This window comes from Salvelinus alpinus, chromosome 10, assembly GCF_045679555.1.
Source record: "Salvelinus alpinus chromosome 10, SLU_Salpinus.1, whole genome shotgun sequence".
Classification (NCBI taxonomy): domain Eukaryota; kingdom Metazoa; phylum Chordata; class Actinopteri; order Salmoniformes; family Salmonidae; genus Salvelinus; species Salvelinus alpinus.
In genome coordinates, this window is record NC_092095.1 from 75,234,173 (window position 1) to 75,250,762 (window position 16,590).

Sequence of the window (16,590 nt, forward strand, 5' to 3'; positions counted from 1 at the left end):
AGAGAGAGAGAACAGAGACAGAGAGAGAGAGAGAGAGAGAGACAGAGACAGAGAGAGACAGAGAGAGAGACAGAGAGAGAGAGAGAGAGAGAGAGAGACAGAGAGAGAGAGAGAGACAGAGAGAGAGAGACAGAGAGAGAGAGACAGAGAGAGAGAGACAGAGAGAGAGACAGAGTCAGAGAGACAGAGAGACAGAGAGACAGAGAGAGAGAGAGACAGAGAGACAGAGACAGAGAGAGAGAGAGAAAGAGAGACAGAGAGACAGAGACAGAGAGAGACAGAGAGAGAGAGAGAGAGAGAGAGAGAGAGAGAGAGAGAGAGAGAGAGAGAGAGAGAGAGAGAGAGAGAGAGAGAGAGAGAGAGAGAGAGAGAGAGAGAGAGAGAGAGAGAGAGAGACAGAGAGAGAGAGAGAGAGAGAGACAGAGACAGAGACAGAGAGACACAGAGAGAGAGACAGAGTCAGAGAGATGTTTTAGTTGGCTGTTTGCTCCTCTAAGATTATAATATCTAGTTTTTATTCAGGCTTAATTACATTTCATTTATGTTAAATTGTTGTAAACGGTAGGATTTGTTTATCAACAGCTTAGCTGAGATCTTCTTCCTCTGTAGATGTGTCTGTTTCCTCCAGCTGAATTTTTGTTGTCTAAGACTTGATCTTTCCATGTTTTATCTTGATACCAGTGTGCTTTGGGAGGAGGAGAGAAGGTATTCAGGGCAGACACACACACACACACACACACACACACACACACACACACACACACACACACACACACACACACACACACACACACACACACACACACACACACACACACACACACACACACACACACACACACACACACACACACACACAGCTCTGGGCTGATGCTAGTGTATTCATCTCATTAGTTCACAGTCCCACCACACAAAAGATTACAGCTCTCTGTGTTGCTGAGAGGCTAATGAAAGAATAGGCTTGGTGAAACCATGTGTGAGCTAACCGCTAACTCATCTCAGCTCCGACACGGACACACACTCACAGACACACCACACACAGGCTCACACGTACACCACGAACACACACACACACACACACACTGACTCCGCCCCCAGCTACAGATTATTTGCATGCCCTTGTCATTCTCGTGTTTTGCAAGACAAGCTCTGTGGTTTTGGCCTTTCTTTGCCTTTGGCTTAATAAGCCTATCAGTCCTGAGTCCCCAGGAAAAGCCAGCCGTTCTTTTATCAGACTTTCATTTATCTACATGTCCAGCCCTTATTTTTATCCTCACAATGAAGTGTTTTACCATATTCTTTTCAGGACAACCAGGGCTACAAGGAGAATATAAAATAATTTGACATATACCGTTGGATTCATGAGTTTTATTGACAAATGTCAACAACAACAAATAATACAGTCCGCCAAAAACAAAAACCTGATAAAAAATGAATGTACACTACCGGTCAACAGATTTGAACTCATTCAAGAGGTTTTCTTTATTTCTACATTGTAGAACAAAACTATGAAATAACACATATGGAATCATGTAGTAACCAAAAAAGTGTTTAACAAAATCAAAATATATTTTAGATTTTTAGATTCTTCAAAATAGGCAACCTTTGCCTTGATGACAGCTTTGCACACTCTTAGAATTCTCTTAGAATTCTCTCAACCAGCTTCACGAGGTAGTCACCTGGAATGCATTTCAATTAACAGATGTGCCTTCTTTAAAAGTACATTTGTGGAATTTCTTTCCTTCTTAATGCGTTTGAGCCAATCAGTTGTGTTGTGACAAGGTTGGGGTGGTATACAGAATATAGCCCTATTTGGTAAAAGACCAAGTCCATATTATGGCAAGAACAGCTCAAATAGGCAAAGAGAAACGACAGTCCATCATTACTTTAAAGACATGAAGGTCAGTCAATACGGAAAATGTCAAGAACTTTGAAAGTTTCTTCAAGTGCAGTCGCAAAAACCATCAAGCGCTCTGATGAAACTGGCTCTCATGAGGACCACCACGGGAATGGATGACCCAGAGGTACCTCTGCTGCAGAGGATACGTTCATTAGAGTTACCAGCCTGAGAAACTGCAGCCCAAATAAATGCTTCACAGAGTTCAAGTAACAGACACATCTCAACATCAACTGTTCAGAGGAGACTGGCATGAATCAGGCCTTCATGGTCGAATTGCTGCAAAGAAACCACTACTAAAGGACACCAATAAGGAGAAGAGACTTGATTGGGCCAAGAAACACGAGCAATGGACAATAGACCGGTGGAAATCTGGCCTCTGGTCTGTATTCCAAATGGGAGATGTTTGGTTCCAACCGACATGTCTTTGTGAAATGCAGTGTGGGTGAAGGGATGATCTCTGCATGTGTGGTTCCCACCGTGAAGCATGGAGGAGGAGGTGAAGGGATGATCTCTGCATGTGTGGTTCCCACCGTGAAGCATGGAGGAGGAGGTGAAGGGATGATCTCTGCATGTGTGTTTCCCACCGTGAAGCATGGAGGAGGAGGTGTGGTTCCCACCGTGAAGCATGGAGGAGGAGGTGAAGGGATGATCTCTGCATGTGTGGTTCCCACCGTGAAGCATGGAGGAGGAGGTGAAGGGATGATCTCTGCATGTGTGGTTCCCACCGTGAAGCATGGAGGAGGAGGTGAAGGGATGATCTCTGCATGTGTGGTTCCCACCGTGAAGCATGGAGGAGGAGGTGAAGGGATGATCTCTGAATGTGTGTTTCCCACCGTGAAGCATGGAGGAGGAGGTGAAGGGATGATCTCTGCATGTGTGGTTCCCACCGTGAAGCATGGAGGAGGAGGTGAAGGGATGATCTCTGCATGTGTGTTTCCCCCCGTGAAGCATGGAGGAGGAGGTGTGGTTCCCACCGTGAAGCATGGAGGAGGAGGTGAAGGGATGATCTCTGCATGTGTGGTTCCCACCGTGAAGCATGGAGGAGGAGGTGTGATGGTGTGGCGGTGCTTTGCTGGTGACACTGTCTGTGATTTATTTAGAATTCAAGGCACACTTAACCAGCATGGCTACCACAGCATTCTGCAGTGATCCGCCATCCCATCTGGCTTGCGCTTAGTGGGACTATCATTTGTTTTTCAACAGGACAATGACCCAACACACCTCCAGGCTGTGTAAGGGCTTTTTGACCAAGAAGGAGAGTGATGGAGTGCTGCATCAGGTGACCTGGCCTCCACAATCACCAGACCTCAACCAAATTGAGATGGTTTGGGATGAATCGGACTGCAGAATGAAGGAAAAGCAGCCGATAAGTGCTCAGCATGTGGGAACCATGTGGGGAAAGCATTTTAGCGCAGTTTGTGACAGCAACTATGTGAGCTTATCACAGTATTATAGACACTATGACCTGGGATTTACTATGGTCTTCTATGTAGAAGAACCCCTTACAGTATTATAGACACTATGTCCTGGGATTTACTATGGTCTTCTATGTAGAAGAACCCCTTACAGTATTATAGACACTGTGTCCTGGGATTTACTATGATCTTCTATGTAGAAGAAACCCTTACAGTATTATAGACACTATGTCCTGGGATTTACTATGATCTTATATGTAGAAGAACCCCTTACAGTATTATAGACACTATGACCTGGGATTTACTACGGTCTTCTATGTAGAGGAACCCCTTACAGTATTATAGACACTACGACCTGGGATTTACTATGGTTTTCTATGTAGAAGAACCCCTTACAGTATTATAGACACTATGTCCTGGGATTTACTATGATTTTATATGTAGAAGAACCCCTTACAGTATTATAGACACTATGACCTGGGATTTACTACGGTCTTCTATGTAGAGGAACCCCTTACAGTATTATAGACACTACGCCCTTGGATTTACTATGGTCTTCTATGTAGAAGAACCCCGTACAGTATTATAGACACTATGTCCTGGGATTTACTATGGTCTTCTATGTAGAAGAACTCCGTACAGTATTATAGACACTATGCCCTGGGATTTACTATGATCTTCTATGTAGAAGAACCCCTTACAGTATTATAGACACTACGTCCTGGGATTTACTATGATCTTCTATGTAGAAGAACCCCTTACAGTATTATAGACACTAAGCCCTGGGATTTACTATGGTCTTTTATGTAGAAGACCCCTTACAGTATTATAGACACTATGCCCTGGGATTTACTATGATTTTATATGTAGAAGAACCCCTTACAGTATTATAGACACTATGTCCTGGGATTTACTATGATTTTATATGTAGAAGAACCCCTTACAGTATTATAGACACTATGTCCTGGGATTTCCTATGATCTTCTATGTAGAAGAACCCCTTACAGTATTATAGACACTATGTCCTGGGATTTACTATGGTCTTCTATGTAGAAGAACCCCTTACAGTATTATAGACACTATGACCTGGGATTTACTACGGTCTTCTATGTAGAAGAACCCCTTACAGTATTATAGACACTATGTTCTGGGATTTACTACGGTCTTCTATGTAGAAGAACCCCTTACAGTATTATAGACACTATGTCCTGGGATGTACTATGGTCTTCTATGTAGAAGAACCCCTTACAGTATTATAAACACTATGCCCTGGGATTTACTATGGTCTTCTATGTAGAAGAACCCCTTACAGTATTATAGACACTATGACCTGGGATTTACTACGGTCTTCTATGTAGAAGAACCCCTTACAGTATTATAGACACTATGACCTGGGATTTACTACGGTCTTCTATGTAGAAGAACCCCTTACAGTATTATAGACACTATGTCCTGGGATGTACTATGATCTTCTATGTAGAAGAACCTTCTAGCAACCCTTCTGGATCCGACCTTGTCTCACAAACATCGCTCTAAGCTCAGCACCTCGTTAATCACACAGACCTGCAGAGGGGAAACTGACAAATCCAGAAGAGTACAATTCAGAAGACTGGAGCTTAAACGGGTCAGAATTCAAAGTCACAGCAGTCTGTTAGACGAGCTGTTGTTCGTCATCAGTATAGTGTGAATCTGTGAGGGAAGTGAAGCCTGTGCTATGGGATTATCTGACTAACTAGGTCTCACCAGTGGTCCACTGTGGTGTTTGGCTGTGAGGGAAGTGAAGGACTATCTGACTATCTAGGTCATCCAGTGGTCCACTGTGGTGTCTGGCTGTGAGGGGAAGTGAAGCCTGTGCTATGGGACTATCTGACTAGCTAGGTCTCACCAGTGGTCCACTGTGGTGTCTGGCTGTGAGGGGAAGTGAAGCCTGTGCTATGGGACTATCTGACTAGCTTGTTCTCACCAGTGGTCCACTGTGATGTCTGGCTGTGAGGGAAGTGAAGGACTATCTGACTAGCTAGGTCATCCAGTGGTCCACTGTGGTGTTTGGCTGTAGAATAAACCAAGGGAGATAAATAAATATTATATTTGCCCTTTATGAAGGTTAGATTAGTAAACTATTGGTATCAAATCACACACTGGACCTTAAAACATTCCTACATACTGGATCTTGTAAAATCCAGCTCAAACTCAACAAAGTCTCCATCCAAATGACTCAGTCTCTTCTGTAGTCTCTTGTGGATCAAATGACTCAGTCTCTTCTATAAACAGTCTCTTGTGGATCAGATGACTCAGTCTCTTCTATAAACAGTCTCTTGTGGAATAAATGACTCAGTCCCTTCTATAGTCTCTTGTGGAATAAATGACTCAGTCCCTTCTATAGTCTCTTGGGGAATAAATGACTCAGTCCCTTCTATAGTCTCTTGTGGAATAAATTATTCAGTCCCTTCTTTAATCTCCTGTGGAACAAATGACTCAGTCTCTTCTATAGTCTCTTGTGGAATAAATTACTCAGTCTCTTCTATAATCTCTTGTGGATCACGTAACTCAGTCACTTCTATAGTCTCTTGTGGAATAAATGACTCAGTCCCTTCTATAATCTCCTGTGGAACAAATGACTCAGTCCCTTCTATAGTCTCTTGTGGACCAAATTACTCAGTCTCTTCTATAAATGACTCAGTCCCTCAGTGTTCCTCAAGGTTCCGTTTTAGGACCACTATTGTTTTCACTATAAATTTTACCTCTTGGGGATGTTATTCGAAAACATAATGTTAACTTTCACTGCTATGCGGATGACACACAGCTGTACATTTCAATGAAACATGGTGAAGCCCCAAAATTGCCCTCGCTAGAAGCCTGTGTTTCAGACATAAGGAAGTGGATGGCTGCAAACTTTCTACTTTTAAACTCGGACAAAACAGAGATGCTTGTTCTAGGTCCCAAGAAACAAAGAGATCTTCTGTTGAATCTGACAATTAATCTTGATGGTGGTAAAGTCGTCTCAAATAAAACTGTGAAGGACCTCGGCGTTACTCTGGACCCTGATCTCTCTTTTGACGAACATATCAAGACTGTTTCTAGGTCAGCTTTTTTCCATCTACGTAACATTGCAAAAATCAGAAACTTTCTGTCCAAAAATGATGCAGAAAAATAATCCATGCTTTTGTTAGTTCTAGGTTGGACTACTGCAATGCTCTACTTTCCGGCTACCCGGATAAAGCACTAAATAAACTTCAGTTAGTGCTAAATACGGCTGCTAGAATCCTGACTAGAACCAAAAAATGTGATCATATTACTCCGGTGCTAGCCTCCCTACACTGGCTTCCTGTTAAGGCAAGGGCTGATTTCAAGGTTTTACTGTTAACCTATAAAGCGTTACATGGGCTTGCTCCTACCTATCTTTCCGATTTGGTCCTGCCGTACATACCTACACGTACGCTACGGTCACAAGACGCAGGCCTCCTAATTGTCCCTAGAATTTCTAAGCAAACAGCTGGAGGCAGGTCTTTCTCCTATAGAGCTCCATTTTTATGGAATGGTCTGCCTACCCATGTGAGAGACGCAGACTCGGTCTCAACCTTTAAGTCTTTAATGAAGACTCATCTCTTCAGTAGGTCATATGATTGAGTGTAGTCTGGCCCAGGAGTGTGAAGGTGAACGGAAAGGCACTGGAGCAACAAACCGCCCTTGCTGTCTCTGCTTGGCCGGTTCCCCTCTCTCCACTAGGATTCTCTGCCTCTAACCCTATTACAGGGGCTGAGTCACTGGCTTACTGGTGCTCTTCCATGCCGTCCCTGGGAGGGGTACGTCACTTGAGTGGGTTGAGTCACTGACGTGATCTTCCTGTCTGGGTTGGCGCCCCCCTTGGGTTGTGCCGTGGCGGAGATCTTTGTGGGCTATACTCGGCCTTGTCTCAGAATGGTAAGTTGGTGGTTGAAGATATCCCTCTAGTGGTGTGGGGGCTGTGCTTTGGGTAAAGTGGGTGGGGTTATATCCTGCCTGTTTGGCCCTGTCCGGGGGTATCATCGGATGGGGCCACACTGTCTCCTGACCCCTCCTGCCTCAGCCTCCAGTATTTATGCTGCAGTAGTTTATGTGTCGGGGGGCTAGGGTCAGTCTGTTATATCTGGAGTACTTCTCCTGTCTTATCCGATGTCCTGTGTGAATTTAAGTATGCTCTCTCTCTCTCTTTCTCTCTTTCTTTCTTTCTTTCTTTCTTTCTCTCTCGGAGGACCTGAGCCCTAGGACCATGCCTCAGGACTACCTGGCATGATGACTCCTTGATGTCCCCAGTCCACCTGGCCGTGCTGCTGCTCCAGTTTCAACTGTTCTGCCTGCGGCTATGGAACCCTGACCTGTTCACCGGACGTGCTACCTGTCCCAGACCTGCTGTTTTCAACTCTCTAGAGACAGCAGGAGCGGTAGAGATCCTCTTCATGATCGGCTATGAAAAGCCAACTGACATTTACTCCTGAGGTGCTGATTTGCTGCACCCTCGACAACCACTGTGATTATTATTATTTGACCCTGCTGGTCATCTATGAACATTTGAACATCTTGGCCATGTTCTGTTATAATCTTCACCCGGCACAGCCAGAAGAGGACTGGCCGCCCCTCATAGCCTTGTTCCTCTCTACGTTTCTTCCTAGGTTTAGGCCTTTCTAGGGAGTTTTTCCTAGCCACCGTGCTTCTACACCTGCATTGCTTGCTGTTTAGGATTTTAGGCTGCGTTTCTGTACAGCACTTTGAGATATCAGCTGATGTAAGAAAGGGCTATATAAATACATTTGATTTGATTTGATAAACAGTCTCTTGTGGATCGGTCTCTTTGTGTCCCCAGTGTTGGAGAGCAGTGACCGACGTGTAGTCGGTAATTTAACTACATTTTTCTGTAACTTGGTGGTAGTTAAACTAAATGCTAATATAGGTAGTGTTTAGTTAGTTACTTTGGAGAAAATAAATATGGGTGAAGTAGGCAAGAATAAAACATTTAAATATCAGCATCAGAACAGCCTAATTCTCCCTGAAAACATATTTTTTTCTGTTTAATCGTCTAAATTACACATTGTGTTTAACATCTGACTCCGGAAGGATCTATTCTTGCAGTCTATATAGTCTATGACATGTCAGATTTAGATATGATTGTTTATCACACAGTAGTTTGGATGTTAGTAAGCCTCTTTTTCGAAGTAAACTTTTTAGGTAAGTAAACTATGTTTTTTCTTAAAGGTATCTTTAGTGTAGCTGAACTTGTCCCAGTGAGAAGTAATTGGTCGCTTGGTAAACTGTATTTTCAGAGTAGATTCCTCAACACTGCTTCCCCCACTGCCTTTCACTGGCGTTCTACTTCCCATTTGAAAAGAAAACGACACAACTGAAGATACGTAATTCATGGATTGATGTGTACTTTTAGTTTTTTTAAGGGTTTTGATCAAATTCATATTTATTTTTGTCCTCCACGAACTGTGTGGATCAAATGACTCGGTCCTTCTGTAAAGCATCTCTTGCTGATCAATTACTCGATATGTATTTTTTTAATAGGGGTCGTATCAAAATCATGTTTATTTTTGTCCACCATGAACTGTGTATGTCTCCCAAATGGCTCCCTAATTCCTCTATAGGGCCCCTCTTGGCCCTGGTTAAAAGTAGTGCACTATAAAGGGAATAGGGTGCCATTTGTTCACGCTACAGTGCGTTGGTATTGGTGTGCTGCCTGACTCTCCCCGTTTGGATACAGCGGCAGCCTGAGGGCTTCTATTAATTACGGAGATAGAGCTAGTCTCTTAAATCAAGTACCATCACACACACAAACACACGCACGCACGCACGCACGCACACACACACACACACACACACACACGCACGCACACACGCACACACGCACGCACACACGCACGCACGCACACACACACACACACACACACACACACACACACACACACTCTCTCACACACACACACACACACACACACACACACACACACACACACACACACACACACACACACTGCAGCTCGTTTGTCCCACATGGTGTCTTTTTAAGGCCTTGAAGCAGATAGCAGATATTCTCCGTACATCTTAATCAAACTTAATGACCAACATAAAAAATAGTACAATTTACTATAGAATACTACAGTACTTACTATACAATGATATAGTACACTGTAGTATAATATAGAATACTACAGTACTTACTATACAATGATATAGTAAACTGTAGTATAATATAGAATACTACAGTACTTACTATACAATGATATAGTAAACTGTAGTATAATATAGAATACTACAGTACTTACTATACAATGATATAGTAAACTGTAGTATAATATAGAATACTAAGGTACTTACTATACAATGATATAGTAAACTGTAGTATAATATAGAATACTACAGTACTTACTATAGATTGGTGTAGTAAACTGTTGTATACTAAATAATACTACAGTACTTACTATACAATGATATAGTAAACTGTAGTATAATATAGAATACTACAGTACTTACTATAGAATGGTGTAGTAAACTGTTGTATACTATATAATACTACAGTACTTACTATAGAATGATGAAGTAAACTGTAGTAAACTGTAGTATACTGTAGAATACTATACTACACACCATGGTATTCCTCTAGCATGTGTAGTAACCCGTTTCTAATAGCAATAGGGTACCTAAGGGGTTTGTGGTACAGTATATGGCCAATATACAACGGTTAAGGGCTTAATCTAGGCACTCCTCGTTGCGTCGTGCATAAGAACAGCCCTTAGCCGTGCTATATTGGCCATATACCACACATCCCCGAGGTGCCGTATTGCTTCAGAAAAGAATATAGTAATATAGCCGGTAGTAGTAGTAGTACTGTAGTAATGTTTCAGTATAGAATATAGTAATATAGCCTGTAGTAATGTTTCAGAATAGAATATAGTAATATAGCCTGTAGTATTGTTTCAGTATAGAATATAGTAATATAGCCTGTAGTAATGTTTCAGTATAGAATATAGTAATATAGCCTGTAGTATTGTTTCAGTATAGAATATAGTAATATAGCCGGTAGTAATGTTTCAGTATAGAATATAGTAATATAGCCGGTAGTAATGTTTCAGTATAGAATATAGTAATATAGCCGGTAGTAATGTTTCAGTATAGAATATAGTAATATAGCCGGTAGTAATGTTTCAGAATAGAATATAGTAATATAGCCTGTAGTATTGTTTCAGTATAGAATATAGTAATATAGCCGGTAGTATTGTTTCAGTATAGAATATAGTAATATAGCCGGTAGTAATGTTTCAGAATAGAATATAGTAATATAGCCGGTAGTATTGTTTCAGTATAGAATATAGTAATATAGCCGGTAGTAGTAGTAGTACTGTAGTAATGTTTCAGTATAGAATATAGTAATATAGCCTGTAGTAATGTTTCAGTATAGAATATAGTAATATAGCCTGTAGTATTGTTTCAGTATAGAATATAGTAATATAGCCGGTAGTAATGTGTCAGTATAGAATATAGTAATATAGCCGGTAGTAATGTTTCATGTGGGAATGCAGTTACTTTTTCAAACGGTGAGAGAGGAGAGTCAATACTAGATTGTTCCATGCACACACACACACACACACACACACACACACACACACACACACACACACACACACACACACACACACACACACACACACACACACACACACACACACACACACACACACACACACACACACACACACACACACACACACACACACACACACACACACACACACACACACACACACACACATACTGTACACACAAACACACAAACACTGAAACAACATGGAGGTAGAAAATCAGACAGAAGGGATGCTGTGGAATGTCAGCTGTCCCAGACTACAGAAGAGAACAAACTGTGTGATTGACAGACAAGCTGCGTCTCAAATGGAACCCTGGTCGAAGGTAGTGCACTATGTGGAAAATAGTGTTCGATTTGGGACGCAAGCATTGAGATGGCCAAGCACTTAAATGACTCACAAATAACCTCCCACAAATACTCTCCCTGACGCGTACAACACAGTAATGATCCACTTCCAGATATCAAATATATCCCTTCTTATCTGTCTGCATTAGTCTATAATATATCCTTTCCTATCTGTCTGCATTAGTCTATAATATATCCCTTCCTATCTGTCTGCACTAGTCTATAATATATCACTTCCTCTCTGTCTGCATTAGTCTATAATATATCCTTTCCTATCTGTCTGCATTAGTCTATAATATATCCCTTCCTATCTGTCTGCACTAGTCTATAATATATCACTTCCTCTCTGTCTGCATTAGTCTATAATATATCCCTTCCTCTCTGTCTGCATTAGTCTATAATATATCCTTTCCTATCTGTCTGCATTAGTCTATAATATATCACTTCCTATCTGTCTGCATTAGTCTATAATATATCCCTTCCTATCTGTCTGCATTAGTCTATAATATATCCCTTCCTATGTGTCTGCATTAGTCTATAATATATCCCTTCCTATGTGTTTGCATTAGTCTATGATATATCACTTCCTATCTGTCTGCACTAGTCTATAATATATCACTTCCTATCTGTCTGCATTAGTCTATAATATATCACTTCCTATCTGTCTGCACTAGTCTATAATATCTCACTTCCTATCTGTCTGAATTAGTCTATAATATATCACTTCCTATCTGTCTGCACTAGTCTATAATATATCACTTCATATCTGTCTGCATTAGTCTATAATATATCACGTCCTGTCTGTCTGCATTAGTCTACAATATATCACTTCCTGTCTGCCTGCATTAGTCTATAATATATCCCTTCCACTCTGTCTGCACTAGTCTATAATATATCACTTCCTATCTGTCTGCATTAGTCTATAATATATCACTTCCTATCTGTCTGCACTAGTCTATAATATATCACTTCATATCTGTCTGCATTAGTCTATAATGTATCACGTCCTGTCTGTCTGCATTAGTCTACAATATATCACTTCCTGTCTGTTTGCACTAGTCTATAATATATCCCTTCCACTCTGTCTGCACTAGCCTATAATATATCCCTTCCATTCTGTCTGCATTAGTCTATAATATATCACTTCCTATCTGTCTGTCTGCATTAGTCTATAATATATCCCTTCAACTCTGTCTGCACTAGTCTATAATATATCACTTCATATCTGTCTGCATTAGTCTATAATATATCACTTCCTGTCTGTCTGCATTAGTCTATAATATATCCCTTCCACTCTGTCTGCACTAGTCTATAATATATCACTTCCTGTCTGTCTGCACTAGTCTATAATATATCACTTCCACTCTGTCTGCACTAGCCTATAAAACACTGCACCTAAATGATCAGGGCATTGTTTTCTGATGTCTCAACCAAATACTGCCTGTATTCAATTAGTTGGCTCCATCTTTAAACCAATTTGGGATGAAGATTAGCGTTTTTATCTGCATTTGTAATTGGAGGATCTGATGCAAAAAAAAACTGAAATTATGACAAATGAATCAATTAGTTTTTCAAAGATTGAACAGATTGACTGGGCTGAGCACATGAGTTGAGAAGGGAACAGAGAGATAGAGAGAGCGGGGGTGGAATTAATCAAACTCACATTGTCATTGGACCCAGAAGGTTTTTCACTTCTGATTTTGTCGAGGAATTTTGACAAAAACAAAATGGGGGTTCAAAAACACTTTAAATCAGAATCACAGAGATATTAACATCATGGTTAGACTCACAGAGATATTAACATCATGGTTAGAATCACAGAGATATTAACATCATGGTTAGAATGACAGAGATATTAACATAACGGGTAGAATCACAAAGCTATTAACAGAAACCACCTCATCAAACAGGAAGCAGCTACCAGCTAGGAGCTGGTGAAATGATATGTCTACACAACTCACTGGGGTTGGAATGAACCCTACACTTCCCCTTAGGAGAATGAACCCTACACTTCCCCTTAGGAGGATGAACCCTACACTTCCCCTTAGGAGAATGAACCCTACACTTCCCCTTAGGAGAATGAACCCTACACTTCCCCTTAGGAGGAGGAACCCTACACTTCCCCTTAGGAGAATGAACCCTACACTTCCCCTTAGGAGGATGAACCCTACACTTCCCCTTAGGAGGATGAACCCTACACTCCCCCTTAGGAGAATGAACCCTACACTTCCCCTTAGGAGGATGAACCCTACACTTCCCCTTAGGAGGAGGAACCCTACACTTCCTCTTAGGAGGATGAACCCTACACTTCCCCTTAGGAGGATGAACCCTACACTTCCCCTTAGGAGGAGGAACCCTACACTTCCCCTTAGGAGGAGGAACCCTACACTTCCCCTTAGGAGAATGAACCCTACACTCCCCCTTAGGAGGATGAACCCTACACTTCCCCTTAGGAGAATGAACCCTACACTTCCCCTTAGGAGAATGAACCCTACACTTCCCCTTAGGAGGATGAACCCTACACTTCCCCTTAGGAGAATGAACCCTACACTTCCCCTTAGGAGGATGAACCCTACACCTCCCCTTAGGAGGAGGAACCCTACACTTCCCCTTAGGAGGAGGAACCCTACACTTCCCCTTAGGAGGAGGAACCCTACACTTCCCCTTAGGAGGATGAACCCTACACTTCCCCTTAGGAGGAGGAACCCTACACTTCCCCTTAGGAGGATGAACCCTACACTTCCCCTTAGGAGGATGAACCCTACACTTCCCCTTAGGAGAATGAACCCTACACAGACCCAACAGAGACCCAATAGAGACCCACTAGAGACCCAATAGAGACCCAATAGAGACCCAATAGAGACCCAATAGAGACCCACTAGAGACCCAATATGGACCCAACAGAGACCCAATAGAGAACGAACAGAGACCCAACAGAGACCCAACAGAGACCCAGTAGAGACCCACTAGAGACCCAATAGAGACCCAACAGAGACCCAACAGAGACTCACTAGAGACCCAATAGAGACCCAATAGAGACCCAATAGAGACCCACTAGAGACCCAATATAGACCCAACAGAGACCCAATAGAGACCCAACAGAGACCCAACAGAGACCCAACAGAGACCCAATAGAGACCTAACAGAGACCCAACAGAGACCCAATAAAGACCCAATAGAGACCCAATAGAGACCCAACAGAGACCCAATAGAGACCCACTAGAGACCCAATATAGACCCAATAGAGACCCAACAGAGACCCAATATAGACCCAACAGAGACCCAATAGAGACCCAATAGAGACCCAACAGAGACCCAACAGAGACCCAACAGAGACCCAATAGAGACCCAATAGAGACCCAACAGAGACCCAACAAAGACCCAACAGAGACCCAATAGAGACCCAACAGAGACCCAGTAGAGACCCAACAGAGACCCAACAGAGACCCAGTAGAGACCCAACAGAGACCCAACAGAGACCCAACAGAGACCCAACAGAGACCCAATAGAGACCCAATAGAGACCCAACAGAGACCCAACAGAGACCCAGTAGAGACCCAACAGAGACCCAACAGAGACCCAATAGAGACCCAACAGAGACCCAACAGAGACCCAACAGAGACCCAATAGAGACCCAATAGAGACCCAACAGAGACCCAATAGAGAACCAACAGAGACCCAACAGAGACCCAATAGAGACCCAATAGAGACCCAATAGAGAGCCAATAGAGAGCCAATAGAGACCCAGTAGAGAGCCAATAGAGACCCAGTAGAGAGCCAATAGAGACCCAATAGAGACCCAACAGAGACCCAATAGAGACCCAATAGAGACCCAACAGAGACCCAATAGAGACCCAATAGAGACCCAATAGAGAGCCAATAGAGAGCCAATAGAGAGCCAATAGAGAGCCAATAGAGACCCATTAGAGAGCCAATAGAGACCCAGTAGAGAGCCAATAGAGACCCAATAGAGACCCAACAGAGACCCAATAGAGACCCAATAGAGACCCAACAGAGACCCAATAGAGACCCAATAGAGACCCAATAGAGAGCCAATAGAGAGCCAATAGAGACCCAGTAGAGAGCCAATAGAGACCCAGTAGAGACCCAGTAGAGAGCCAATAGAGACCCAGTAGAGAGCCAATAGAGACCCAATAGAGACCCAATAGAGAGCCAATAGAGACCCAGTAGAGACCCAGTAGAGAGCCAATAGAGACCCAGTAGAGACCCAGTAGAGAGCCAATATGTTAAAGTCTTTCTCTCCAGATGGAAACACAGTGGCGAGACGGTAGTAATGACTTCAGACAGGCCCTGGGTGAGTCCCTAATAAACATATTCCCTATGGGCCCTGTTCAAAACTAGTGTACTGTATAGGGAATAGAGGGTCATTTGAGACGGAGACAGACTCCTAAATGGACGTGGCTGTTCGGCTCTAATCCCGGATTGACGACGACGAGGGGAAATAAATGCTGAACGAAAAGGTCAATAAGCAGTTTCAGAACATTAAAAAGAAGCATTCGACATCTGAATCTTTTTGGAATGGATTAGCGCCTTTGGCAAAGTGCAGCTCTTCCACTGACTGACTGACAGCCCCACCGCCAGATCAATTCAGTCATATCCTGTAGCTCCGGTGACGGTGAGAGAGACGCTGCAGACCTTTGTTAAATGCCACCTGGACTTTTGAACCTGTCTGTCTCAACTACCCATTTCTTTCTCTGCTGCTCTATCAAGTATCCCATCAGAGGACACGCTGAGGTCAAGTATCCCCTCAGAGGACAAGCTGAGGTCAAGTATCCCATCAGAGGACACGCTGATGTCAAGTATCCCATCAGAGGACAAGCTGATGTCAAGTATCCCATCAGAGGACACACTGATGTCAAGTATCACATCAGAGGACAAGCTGATGTCAAGTATCACATCAGAGGACAAGCTGATGTCAAGTATCACATCAGAGGACAAGCTGAGGTCAAGTATCCCACCAGAGGACAAGCTGATGTCAAGTATCCCATCAGAGGACAAGCTGATGTCAAGTATCCCATCAGAGGACAAGCTGATGTCAAGTATCCCATCAGAGGACACGCTGAGGTCAAGTATCCCATCAGAGGACACGCTGAGGTCAAGTATCCCACCAGAGGACACGCTGAGGTCAAGTATCCCATCAGAGGACACGCTGAGGTCAAGTATCCCATCAGAGGACAAGCTGAGGTCAAGTATCCCCTCAGAGGACACGCTGAGGTCAAGTATCCCATCAGAGGACAAGCTGAGGTCAAGTATCCCATCAGAGGACAAGCTGATGTCAAGTATCCCATCAGAGG